Source organism: Magallana gigas, chromosome 9 (assembly GCF_963853765.1).
Source record: "Magallana gigas chromosome 9, xbMagGiga1.1, whole genome shotgun sequence".
NCBI lineage: Eukaryota > Metazoa > Mollusca > Bivalvia > Ostreida > Ostreidae > Magallana > Magallana gigas.
In genome coordinates, this window is record NC_088861.1 from 18014038 (window position 1) to 18028554 (window position 14517).

The 14517-nt window shown below is 33.8% G+C and overlaps 1 protein-coding gene and 1 long non-coding RNA gene across 6 annotated transcripts in view; both read left to right on the forward strand.

The window, feature by feature from the left end:
• The window catches only part of LOC105340102 (uncharacterized), a 285888-nt gene that overhangs the window by 62603 nt on the left and 208768 nt on the right, over positions 1-14517 (forward strand). The gene's annotated exons all lie outside the window — the stretch shown is intronic.
• The window catches only part of LOC136271667 (uncharacterized), a 35679-nt gene continuing 30692 nt past the window's right edge, over positions 9531-14517 (forward strand). The window contains exon 1 of the long non-coding RNA XR_010709606.1: positions 9531-9671. This is a non-coding gene — a long non-coding RNA (uncharacterized lncRNA). The remainder of the gene's footprint in view (positions 9672-14517) is intronic.

Below are 14517 nucleotides of genomic sequence, written 5' to 3' on the forward strand. Positions count from 1 at the left end.
TTGACAGATGAAGCTCCGTTTACTTACAGTGCAGTTGATTTCTTCGGACCTTGGTACATCAGGGAGGGACGTAAAGAGTTGAAGCGTTATGGCGTTCTTTGTACATGTATGGCATGTCGAGCTGTTCACCTAGAAACTGCATGCTCATTAGACACTAGCTCTTTTATCAACTCATTGTGCCGCTTTATTTCCATTAGAGGCCCAATTCGACAGCTTAGATGTGATCGACGAACTAGTTTTGTTGGAGCAGAAAATGAGCTTAGAGATGCAGTTAAGGAACTTGATGACCAACAACTACAAAGATACTTAACCAGCGAAGGATGTGATTTCATTACATTTAAAATGAATGTTCCCTCTGCAAGTCATATGGGAGGAGTCTGGGAAAGACAGATACGATCCGTGAGAAATGTGCTTTCCTCATTAATTGAACATTGTGGATCTCATCTCGATGCTGAAATGCTAAGAACCTTGATGTGTGAAGCTGCTGCTATTGTTAATAGTCGACCTCTTACCGTAACAAACATTCATGATCCCAATTCATTGGAACCTTTGACTCCCAATCATCTGCTGACTATGAAATCCAAAATCATATTACCACCCCCAGGACAATTCCAGAGAGAAGACTTGTATTCGCGCAAAAGATTGAGAAGAGTACAGTACCTTACTAACGAATTTTGGATCCGTTGGCGGAAGGAATTCTTGAACACACTCCAGACGAGAGGTAAATGGACGTCAAAACGCGATATGTAGGTGATATAGTGTTGATCAAGGATGAAAACTTACCAAGAAACCAGTGGCGCCTTGGCCGTATTCACGAGTGCTACACTGACAATGATGGACATGTACGGAAAGCCAAACTCGTGATAGCCAGTTCTTCTTTGGATAAATATGGCAAACGGCAAGATCCTGTGACTTACCTTGAAAGACCAATCCATAAGTTAGTGTTATTACGCGAGACCGAGGAATTCCCCATCGAGGAGCCTAATTAACTGTGTCGTTCTATTTATAAATTGTGCTAAAGACAATTGCGTTACTTTGCGATAATTTATATGCTTTGTATTTAACTTTTGCATTATGATTGATTATTGTTATTGTGCACAAGTCAAGAATTTTGATATTTGATATAGTTTATTTAAATAATATTCCTAAATTTGAGGAGCCATATTACGGTTAAAGTTATTACACGAATAATTATATGTACGAGTGTTTGTAACTCTTTTGTGTCGGAAATTTTTGATCGTGCGAGTGCGAAAGAAACATGTATGTGTTCCCTCGTTTATAAGTGGGCGCAAGGAGGTATGTAGAGATATATCGATATATTAATATGAAATATTATTATTATATAATTCAGTAACGTTTATATTAATGCACGGTAGTAGTTATATTCTTTATTTAATTACAGTTTCACGTATATGAAGGAATGCGAGGTGCAAGGTGATGAGAATTGGAGAACATGCGTGTTTAGTTGAACATTGTTACGTAAAATATTGCGTCTTGACACTGCGTTTTGAATATATTGAATAAACCTTCATGCAGTATGAACTCCGCTCCTTTATTGAATATTCGTTAGGAACACATCCCTACCGAAACAAATACAAAATATCAAGGTCTTTTATCATGTACATTTTTGTTGATGATCACTTCCGGTCGGCCGTTATATTCGTTTTTCGTTTTGTAATAAGTGTTCTTGTCCTCCCTTTTTCGCAAAAACGATTAAAGATAGAAAATTGAAAGTTTCAGGAATGATAGATTTTTGAATTTCTAGGGCCGATCAGGTAAAACTACGATCGTCCGTCACTTGAGGTCCACTCAAACAGCATTTTTGGAAAATTGTATTTTAAAATTTTTTTAAATCAAATAATCTACAATTTTTTTCCATCAGAATATGTTTTAATATTATCAAATTTTTATATGAGCAGGTCGTCCGTCAGAAAAAGAATATTAAGAAAGCTGATCGTGTTTTTGTAGTATTAATACTAAAACAACAGTTCTGTAGCAGCAAAATGGCACTTGCGCTGTCCCATCAGGCTCTAACAGCGTAAACATTTTCTGTATCTTGGTTATCTAAAAATATTATAAATTGAATTGAATAGATAAAATTATAATGTTATGCCTTTAACACAAAATTATTTACAGTTCTTTATAAAAGAGAAAAAGTAAAATAATTAACAACCTTTTTTAAATCCATACTATGCAACCAATACTTATTTTTTAACAGCCTTAGCATATTTTCTTAGTTTTTTAAATAATCTAACAGTCCAAAAATATATCAAAGCAAAAATTCAAACAAGCCGTTTGTGCTCTTCTGTATATCTTCATTACTATTACAAAAGTTCTAGAATAGTACAGAATGTTGACAGTTCCTCTACTTTGCACGAAGTGTCTCTCATTGAATTCTGCACACACGCATTTATCGCATGTAAGTCGTCCGCAGCAAATTGCAGAATTCCCCAACTTTTCATCACAGCCTCGCTCTTCCTTGTCAGCTCAGTATGCCACTCAACATAATTATTTAGATACAAAATCGAAAAGCCATTTTTCACCGTGATCCAGAGATTAACCAGTGACGTGACTAGACTTACATAACTTAAACGGAAAAGCGATTTTACATGTACTAATGTTATTTAAGCTTTTTAAAAAAAAATATTTTACTTTCCTTTTTTATTTTTTTCATTTCAAAAAGCACAAAAAGAGCACTGTAAAATGATATTTTTTTTTGTTAATGTACAGGACAATGAAACTATAGCTTAACTTCAGGTCTGAAAATGTATAACTTGAAACAGTGTATATAGGCAGGGAGGTAAAAAAAAAAAAGAAGTACGTATCTGTAGGTTTGCACGCATTATCATTCTTATCAAAATCAAATGTTTAATCGGCCTAATTTACAACGATCTAGAATAGCCTACAAAATGCCTCGTCTAAACAAACTTTAAAGTAGATCCAGTGTTCTGTGACGTCACACTTTTTTGTAAAACTTTGAATTCTTTAAAAATTGTGCAAGATAGTTTTATTTATTTTATGTGAATATAATCACATGGATGTAATTAGAATTATTGGTAGGTTAAAGATATTTTCGCACTTAATTTTATCCTAAATTTCCAAATTTTTATATATTTTATCTATGCAAAGGGGAAATAACTCTTTTTCTGACTTTTCTCTCAGTTGTATGTCTAAATGCTATAGTTTTTCTTATTCCAACGATTAATTTTAAAATATTTCTGTAATTTTAGTTTTCTGATAAAGTTGACATTAAAATTGAACAAGAAAAACAAATTTCTGCCTACAAGATTTTACTTTTAACAGAAAAAAAATACATTTTTCTAATGCTAAAATATGCTTTAGTTTATGTTTATCTGGCATCTCAAAAAGTGTGATGACATGTATATTTTTTCTAACAATTGATGACATTTAAGTCTATTAAGTCGAAATCAGTTCGGATTTTCAACTTTCCTCAGAGAATTTTACGAGTATGGAGCTACCTTAATATCCTATCCAATGTGTTCTTGTAAAGAGGAAGGTACAGTTTCTTTCAACATTTGCCCTAAAATTCAAAAGTTGTTTAAATCTCATAAAAATACACATGTACCATCTTGAACATGTATGTATATAAAATACTAAGTTTTATTTTGTTTTTTACTTTTATTTTGTTTCAATAAATAGTTATGACTTAAACATTTTGGCATATTTTAAAGATTTGGTAAAAACTGATAAAAAAGGCACTTTTCTCAGAGTTTATTGAAGAGGAAAATGTGTCCGCAGCTGTCGCTCACAACGAAATTAATATATTTTATGTGATATCACATTTTTCTATTAAACTAAACCACTACGGAATTGATGTCTTCTGCTCAGTTTTATGAAAATTACGGGAAAATGCACTGCTTGTGACGTCATAATTAAACTTGTGGAAGTATTATCGGGTAACTATATATAGATTCATAATTTATGGGTAATCTTGTGTAAATAAACGTTGCATTTCAATTTCTTGTGATATCTTTATAAAACCCTCTTAATCAGGGCAAAATAAGCTTGAAATTGTACAATACCTATGATATTTTCGTGCAACAAAAGTAATGTCAAGAAGTTTACGAATGATACTTGCATACAAGAAAAAGAAGTCAGGTGTAGCTTTAGTATATCCTATAATAAGCTGTTGATAACGTTAACTGTTGTTAATAAGGCATCACAATAAACAGTTGGTATTAGCAATAGTCCTGTTTATACCTCTTTGGTCCAAATACATGTAAAACACTCTAACTTGTAGATTGTCCTGAATAGCTTTTCTTTTTTACAATGCCTCAAATTGCCAATAGCTTAGACGAAGACGAAACTCAACTTTATTATATATAAGAATGTCAATAGTATTCGAAAGGCAGACGGACTTCAGCGTTAAATTCTGTCTGACTCAAAGAGATATCTGCGAAGCGATTTAATTAATCTGTGAATCTGATTTTAATTAGATTGGTATTGCATGAAATTGTCATGCAAATTTCAATGTTGTGTGAAATCAAGCACAAAATGTGCATTAAGTGAGTTTTTGTTTGTAAAAATCCTATTTTTTTATTAATCATAATTCTATCTTGCTTTTTATTACTTGAAATAAACTTGTTTGATAAACCTATACTTTATCAAAAGGTTTAAATATGTGTTAATTCATTCCAGTTTTGACTCTATTACTTGCGTAATCACCTTAATGACCTGTGATTTTACAATTAAAGTTTACGGGATGCACTTAACTAGCACTGTTAGCAAATCTTCCTTAGTGACCACAAGTTAAATTAATCACCAAAATTAAGAGATAGTGAGAACACTTGTTGTTCACCGGTACAACAGCAACATGGGGGGGGGGGGGGCAGTGGACGGGTGTTGAAGCCTTATCGTTTGCACTTTAAAATTGAAACTTTAAAATAGTGGGAAAAAGTATTCATTTACATTTTGACCCTTATGATTTCAAATAATATGTCCTTTACAATGAAAATTGTGAAGATCTGTTTTCCACAAGTTGTTTTTTTAAGTAAACTAATAGAGCGCCAATATTAGCTATATTGCATGTATAATGCTGGAAAATTCAATGTTATAGTTGAATCCCTTTGCAATGTTAAGAAAATAGTTACTGCTATCTTGGTATTTATTTCATTTTCGGGGTGCATACTCTAGAGCAGATTTCAGTTCAAACCGAAAACTAAACTAACTAGAAAGAACATCCTCTCCTTTATTTTCCCAATTTTCTTCATTGCAATTGAAAGTCACGATATGTGTTTTTTCGATTTATCTTCACTGTTAAGATTTAAAGAGATATCTGAGTAATTGTGTTATAATATCATGTATGTGACCTTATAGAATGTTCAAATAAATCACATTTGTAGATATCTTACTTACTTGAGATATATAGATAAAAGCGCCAGAAATATAGATATAGGTATAGATATGTGGATAACTTGACAAAATGTTGATATTAGCAAGACTGGCTTATATGTTCAATCTATATATACATCTACTTGAGATATATTGACAAAACCGCCAAAATATAGAGAAATTTGTAACAAAATGCTTTTATTAGTAACTGAAGACACAAAGTGGGATATATGTGTAATTCTATCGCAATAACTTGTGGAGGACCCGATACAATGTTGATATTAACAACCCTGAAGATGTATGTCCTTAATCTTTATGTACCTCTACTTGAGTTGCATGAAAAAATTGTCTATAAAATAGAGATAGTTGAAACGATATGCACTTGTTGCCGACGAGATTAAGAGAGATATCTGAGTAATAGTGTTGTAATATCATGCGGATGACGTGATTAATTGTTATAAATTCTAACACTTGTTGATATTTGCAATCTATAAGTACAGCTACTTGAGTCAATTGGACAATATATCAAAAATAGATATATTTTAAACGAAATGCACCAATTTACAGATGAGAGTACATTTGTATGAGAGGAATATGAGTAAATTATGATAAAGTGCAAGGTACATATTAAGAAAACAAATAGAAATCCTAAGTATGTTTTCTCACTTTGACAGAAACTAGTAGCCAAGTTTCTTTCATCTCGTAGCCAGTTACTAATAGGTAGCTTTTCTTACTTCTCGTAACCAGTTACTAGTAACTATTTACTAGTAACCAGTTACTAGTGGCCAACTTTTATTTCATCTCGTAACCAGTTACTAGTAACTAACTTTTCCTACTTCTTGTAGCCAGTAACTAGTAGCAAAGTAAACAAAAGGGCATTGATTACTCAACACTATGTTTATAAAAGTTATACACTTTTGGTTCATTTCAGCCCACCAGAATGAAACTTTAGTTATCAAATAGAATATAAGACTTTTTGAATTGAATTTTAGTGTAATTATCAGTCACTTATAAATCGCTGTTTTACATCAAATTTCTTGACAGAAGAGGGTTCTGTACTGGATTGGATATTTCAGAAATAGACGTATGGCTTAGAACCATAGAGTTAAATGCATTACAATACTCTAGGTACATTTGTAAGTGGGATGTGTAATACTAGACGTTAATTGTTAAACAAATGGGTCATATTTATTTGAGATTGAAAGTGACCAAAGAGTGTTGATGTAAATAAAGCAGAGTGGCATACCTTTCTCTTATTAATGAACAGATGGGGAGATTTTTTAAAAGTGTGGTTGGGCAGGGTTTTTTTAATTATTCACTTGGATGTATTTTGTCACATTTTTTAAAGATTACTTCATCAATATGGATGTAAATCTTCATGGTTATTTTGTATAATTCCTAGTGGGGGAATAGGGCGGGTGTAGTCTTATTGACAGTAAAGGGACACTTTTTAAAATCATGAAAGCTTTTGCAATGAATATTTTATAATTGTTCATGCATTTTGGAATAAAACGTTGCATCAAGAAAATGACAAGTCTTGGTTTTACCATACTTTATGATTGAAAATAGTTTCTATGGTATTTTACCTTAGTTACAATACACATGTATTAGTCTGAAAGACATGTTTTAAAGGGGCATGGTAACGATTTTGGTCAAACATTATTTTTTCGATTTTAATGTTTACAGTGCTTCAGTAAGGCATTTTTAATAGGCAACCAAAATTTGATTGTCATTTGTTGAGTTGTAAGCGAGTTACAGAGCTTACAATTCATCACTATGTAAACAAAGCTTTTGTTCACATTTTGAATGTTGAAGTGAAAATTCCAGTTTTAGACCTCAAATGAATGTGTTAATCGTTAGTAACTGTTTATTTATGCTTAAAATGAATAAGAAGATAGACAAATTAGCTTGAAAAAGAGTTTTTACTGGTATATTGCACCTATATAAACAAAAACAGGACATGAGCCTTGTTTCTAGACGAAGAATTGTAAGCCCTGTATCTTGTGATAAATAAAGTGACCATACCCAACTGTGTGTGAGACAAAAATTGTATGATTCGGACGACATTCGGTTCAGCTGTTGTCTTGACCGATCTCTTTTTGTCGTCGGCCGACCAATTTTGTGTCCGTCAGGCCAAGTTTTTATTTTTTCTGCGACGATGGCCGATTTGCTTAGTTGAAACAGTCGTTGAATAATCCATCAAACAACCCTCGACCATCGTCCGACTATTGGCAGACAGTTTACGTCTGTCGTTGATCGGTCGACGTTTTGGCATTTGTATTTTTCATAAATGTCAGCCAGCATACACCGATTGACGACCGAAAATCGACTGGGGGTCAACTGGTCTATCTGGCAATTTAGACAAATTAGCTGAAGGGCGACCGACTGTATACAGATAAAATTAAACATCAACCGCCTATGGGTCGATGAGCGGTGGCCAGGCGAACGACGCTATGTTTCAGACTTCGTCAGCAACCTGATCCACGATACAGAATAGTCCGTGAAATAACAATTTGCGTATATCTATTTCCGATTTTATAGGTAGAACGTTGAAAACAATATCACAAGTATCGGATCTTGTTTTGGCCAGAAGATTTTGTGCATTTTTGAAAAACATTAAGGCTTTGGTAATCGTTAGCAGGTAGATTGTTTCACAGCTCACATCCGTAGAGGACTGTGGGAAGAACGATTGTCTTATAGAGATGTGACAAAGTTAGCGGGTTAAAATAGTTTGAGAACGTAATATGCTTTTTGTCCTTTCCGACAAGCTGATAGAATTCTATCTAAGACTGTCAGTTTGTTGTTGATAACAATGCCTATGTGATTATAGTTGTCCGCACATGGAATTATTGTATCACCAAGTTTCCATATACAATCAAAATCCAGTTCGGAACCTTTGGAACGGACTTGTAAAATGCACACTTTTTGGGCATTGGAGGAAAAATCACTTCCTGGAATATTCATAGGAGACGTAAAGCATACGCTGTAAAGCCGTTAGTGTTATTGCAATACATGCAATATCAACAGCAAGCGATGGGCAGTTGCTGATTATACTAAAAATACGATTATTTGTACAGGACCTTTCCAGGTTAACAACAGGTTTTTTTATATACACAAGATATAAGTAGGTTGACAGAACTCCACCTTGTCGTACACCCTGTGACACGGAAAACCTTTTGATTAACAACAGCTGCGCTGGTTGTGTTTGTATGACAGTCATTAATGATTGACTAATTCTTCCCTGATACATCCATTTTGCTTAATTTGACAGAGAGGCAATGCCTCCAAACCTTATCGAAAGCTTTTGAGATATCTAAAAAAAACATTAGTAAATATTACTACCCTGTGTAACATTATAACAAAGTTTCTTGCATATAGAAAGAAGCGGTTAAATACCCAAGATGCTTTTGAAAACCTTGTTGTTGTCTGCAAATGAAACTATTGTCAATAACGAACTCCGATATTCTTGAATTAATAACATTTTATAAAACTTTCAGGAATACACCTGCAACACCCACGTAATTGATGCAAGTGGTATTATCATTCAACTTAGAAATAATTGCTAAGTCGCAAAGAGTTTGGTCTAACAACCTTGACAAACTCATTGTTGATGAAATAATTCCTCTAACATTCCAAGATAAAATAACTATCATTACGAATTATATCAATACAATTGTGATATTGTGAAGATCCATACATTGTATAACTTTAGTAATAGGCACCCTGTCAATTAAGTCATACTCCTGCCACCGTTCGGGTTGTCGGTGGTACCTTTCATTGTCACTTCGGTTTTGCCATCTATTCTCCCATTCGTGAAAGCTGTGCAATCTGCGACACGAAATAACGTCAGAATCCGCGACTCTCCACACGTTGCGCGAGTTGATGGGGTAAGTTGATTTTTGCTGCCAGTTGCGACCGATGAAAGCGACCGGAAAACAAGACAATGTGTGTTTTTTAACTCCTTATAATTAGCTTGTAACAAAGTATGTCTTGTTTTGATGATTCGGTATCAATTCCTGAGAGATAAAAATCTCATTCTAGAGTTTCTCTTGTAGGTTTCCCGTCGGAGAATGTCTTGTTTATAATCGCTAGTGCCTTTAGTGTCGTCTGACGTAACGTTCAGATCGACAAAAAGAAGACTAACATCTGTGTCAAGGTCAACAGGATAGTCTAATATGTTTTTTTTCGCTGCACGAGTTACCTACATTTTATACATATTTGGATTTTCCACTTTCGGTTACCTAAGTTTCAAAATGGCCGATCATATGCATTGGGCTGCTTTGCTGTTAAGCACTTTTGTGGCGTTTTTTTGCGATTGCGTAAGTATAATCATTATAATGTTTATTAATTACTTGTTGCAACTACTTAAGATACGCTAAAGATAGTATTTTATATATCATGTGACAACATTGATCAAAGTTTATTATTCTCAGTCAAAACATTGACGTTAACTAGTTTATATCATTTAATTGAAAAAATGATATGGAGGTGACATTATTGTTCCATGTAAAATATGGATGCTATCGTGCACAAGAGGTACAAGTTGTTAATGTTTTAAAAGAAGCAAACCATTAAATGTACATGGATGACCTATTCAATGTAAGTGACTACCACATGTCTATGTATTTAAATCCCGATTGCATCTAAAGCCTAAGCAATCTCGTCTGAGTTTTATTTTAAATGGATTTATGCTTCGCATTAATTTATTAAGGCTTACGATTTATAGAATTGTATATGCTTTAGAGCCAGGCAAAGCCTGTAATAAACTGTCATACAATCTAATCAAAGCTGAATATCATTCATAAAAAGACATAGTCACACAGGTATATATACACCTTTCAATATCGTTACACCCGATTGCACACCTGAAACTCGAAGCCGACGTGTAATATCCCTCTCATGGCTTAAGCTTTTGTGCATTTATTTTTTTTTTTCTTATTTGTGTATTTTCTTTTTAGTAATAATGTATTAATCTGTATATTTGATATTCACCTGCTTCGAAAAAGAGCTTTAAATTATTTCTTTATAATATCGCGACCATGTAACACGACGATGTAAGATATGCGTCCACACAGGTAATACCTTTGCATCGAAATACTGTGACCGCGTAGATTTTAACGGTGCTTGAGAATTCGTCTGGATCTGCATCGGTCGTGTGCAAAACGAACCGGGTGAGGGAATGTTGGCGTTAAGGGTATAAGGTATAAGGTTGTGGCGCGTTGTAGGCCGTAAGGTAAAAACGAAGGGTAGGTTTGCCGTATTCCCGAAGGTCCAACAGTATAAAGTTCCAGAGAAATAAACAGGTAATTAATGCAGGATCACTCTGATTTTATTGGACGCAAATCAACGATGGCAATATTAAAACAATTTTAACAGATAGACATGTTACAAACAAGTCGGATATATTACCAGTAGTGGCCTCCGGACTCAAGACTCTTGGTGAGTCGGATGTGGCCGAGGCTGGCTGCCGTATTCCAGACTGCCGATTGACAATGTACATAACTATATATAAGAATCTGAACAATGAGTATAAATTGACAGGTGATGACATAAGTAAGCTGAGTGAAAGGTTCACAGATATAAAATAATTAAACTCAATGAGTCTTTGATGTCCAAGAAATGAAAAAAAATGATTATTGCACAATGTTGTTTTTAGAGATTAACAGTTCTTGAGACATGGCACTCTGTTTCTTTAAAATCACATATAGAGTCCGAAAAGTGTAAATCACTAAATAAATAAGTAACTTTGTAAGAAATAAACTGGAGAAAATCTTACGAAACAGATGTTGAAAGATGTTTAAAAGTAAAGTCCAAAATAAAGTTATAATTGAACAGTTAATTTTGCACGGTGATAGTTTCCCATCGCTCCCGGGAAAACACGTCCTCTTGTTTTGAATGGAATATCACAATCTTGTCATTTTGTTGAGTTCTTTGGTTTTTTGAGACAGTAGTAATTGGGCACTGAAATTTTTGCACAGTGATAATATTTCGAATTGTTAACGCTGACATGAAGTCATAAAAGCATTTGGTTGCCGTATTAGTTTCGATCGCTCCTCAATGCTTTCTTAAGAAAATGTTGCTCGGCATTCAGGTTGCACGGACTTCTACTTGCATGAAATGTTTGTGAAAACAAATTAAAAAAACTACACTCAAATAAACCATAAAAGAGCGTTTATTATTTGAATGAATTCTCAAGGTATTCGTAGTATCCGCATTACATTTACATGTCATAGGCGTCGGAACCGGGGGGACTTTTTTTGCAAAGTTATACCTAACCATTAGAAACATAGCATGATAGAGGGTTCAGCCCCCCACTTTTTCTCGCAGGAAAGATTATTGTTCCTAAATTTACCTTGAAAGATTGAGAAGTTAGTTTCAGAAGCATACTAGCCCCCCCCCCCCCCCCCTCCCCCCCCCCCCCCCCCCCCACGGATTAGGAATTTCATGATTTTGGAAAAAAGAAAACTTGGGTAAGTATTTTTTTATTTGTAAGTATAGGTATACCCCCCCCCCCCCACGAATTAGGATTTCCATGATTTTGGGAATTACTTTTTTCTCAATATTTCTGAGGATTAGTCTAGCCCCCCCCCCCCCCCCCCCCACTTTCAATTTGCTTCCGACGCCTATGCATGTAGTGCTACGTTTACCTTACACAGCTTGCTCATCAAAAACGTTTACTTAGTTGTTCATTCAATGTAACAACCAAACATCGTTTATATCAGTTTCTGTAAAACACTCCGTTTTCTAAAGTACATGCTGTCACTGCATGATATGCTACAGTATTGGATTTGTGCATTTGCGACACAGGAAAACGATCTAGTACAATGACCAAGATTTTGTTTTTATATATGTGTGCTTGTATTTCAGTTTGTTTTGTCTCGTCCCCACTGTAGTTTCCTTTTCAGTGCAGAAGCTGTCAGTATTTTTGTTCCAAAAACGTTTCTACAAAAATTTCTGTCCAATGTATCATGTTCGAGTGAATGAAATATCTAAATGCGGTGAAGCATGAATAGTGCTCTCGGTCTTATACAGGGGGTTTGAAGCGATGAGCATAAAAATAGAAATCGTCAAATAATAGTCGGTAGTCGGAAATAAAAGGGAAATAATGCGTATTAATGAATCCATGTCAGCTTTAAAAAGTCTGCGGTTTATGTAAGGGTTGTATGAATAGCGACGATGAGAGAGAAATATGGCGGGCAATGTCTGTTGTACGAGTACTGTTTCACCCCTGTGAATGTGTTCGGATTGTTTTCTTTATCGTTGCTAAGTATATAATAAATCCAGAGGTGCTCGAATGAAAGTTCACGAGACTTCACCGAGATTTGTTCAGTTCCTGTGAAACTTCGAGCGGAAGTATAAGTGTTCGGATAATATTCTCAAAATACGTAAGTATTGGTTGTTTTTCACATCATATATCCTACATGTACTTTGATTTATGTTAAAACATGAAAATCTTTAAGATGTATGTCCTATTTCACCGTCTAGCGGTTATCTACAGTATATTAAACGATAATATTCAGAACAGAGTTATCGTTCGTGTTCAACCACGTGTAGAGTGGTTTAAAATATAAACATTGTGTTGCTTAATAAAACATAGCCATGTTTGATGCTTGTGGTTTGCAAAAACCATGTTTTTAGAAAAATAATGGGTGTCTGTTTTGCATAAAAACCTAGTATATCGAGCCATTTTCAAGGAACTTTCTGCATAAAATAGTGTAGTTTGTTTTACTATTGATGCTATTACTAGGTCAGGCGCGGATCGAAAATTAATCCTATGGGGGATCTCTACTAAAGCATATTAATTGTTGCAATAGCAGACAAAAACTATTTTTTGTATTGTCACATTTATTTCTAGAACACATTTTATCATCAGTTAATGAAGATAAAGTTTAAAATTAATAAACCTCTAGATTTTATATTTGATTAAAAATATCTAGATTCTATGAAATAGACTATAAACACGAGGCATGATTTTTACTGCGAAACTGAAAGGGTCAAATAAAACCACGTGGTCTAAAATTTAAATGACAATAACATTCGCAAGGGTGTGTTTAGCTTTTAAAATTTTACTTGGAAAACCGGCTACGTTCTAACAATATCCAGTACGGGGTCATCTCAGAGCAACCTTTCAGAAATAAATAAACATTAGATGTTAGCCAATCAGATTCAACCTTTGATTAAACATGTCTTAAAATAGATTGATAGTTATCATATTTATGCTCGGTCATCTATTATTATTTCCCTCAAACCCTTTCAATCTGCTATTTTTTCTTGATTTCTGAAAGTTGTCAAATTATATTCAGTATCTGTGTCAATTCCATTGGTATTTTTCTGTATAGAAATACACCAGGACAAATCATCGCACTCAATCATTGTTTCGATTGATTGTCTGCGTTCTCTTATATGCTGTGAATTTTAGGAAAAAATGCTACAATTTCAAACGTTGAGTAATTTCATGAAGATTGATTATAAGTTGGTTATCATTTTCACGTGATTGATAAAAAATAGATCATTACAATGAAGATTTTCAACATATCTTATTTGCTTTACTTACATGTCATTATATTCTTTGCAAGTTAATCAGTATTTGAATCATATGAATCGAAATGGGTTATTAATAACTAATGGGTCTTATCAAATGAATCAAATGTTGTTTTTTTTTAATTTTATAATACCGTTAGTTATTTTCCACCCCATGTTTTAATTTCATTTCTTGCTATCAAATTCATCTCATAATTTAATTATTTTAACTTGCCGATAGAAGGCGGTCGGTTATATAATATAAAAGTAAAAGGTAGTTTTGCTTTTCTGCGGTGCTATATAGTTTAACCAGACGCTTTGTCTAAGCAATGTATCTTTGCTGAGATAGCGTGTAGTTGAACTAAATGTTTATAAAGTGTGAAAAAATAATCATATAACAGTTAAAGAACTATATATGATAAGAGTTAAATTTGGCCCCCATAATTCGCCATTTTTTAAAGTGTTTCGCTACAATAAAATGTTAACTAAGAGTTGATATAAAATATACTTTTCATCTATTTATTTGATTTATTTGCACTCACTGGCAGTATATGACGTCAGAAGTGACGCCATTTCTGTAATTCAATCAAAATCAGCCAAAAATTGACATTTTTCTTATCTATTTATGAATGGGAAAAATAGAGC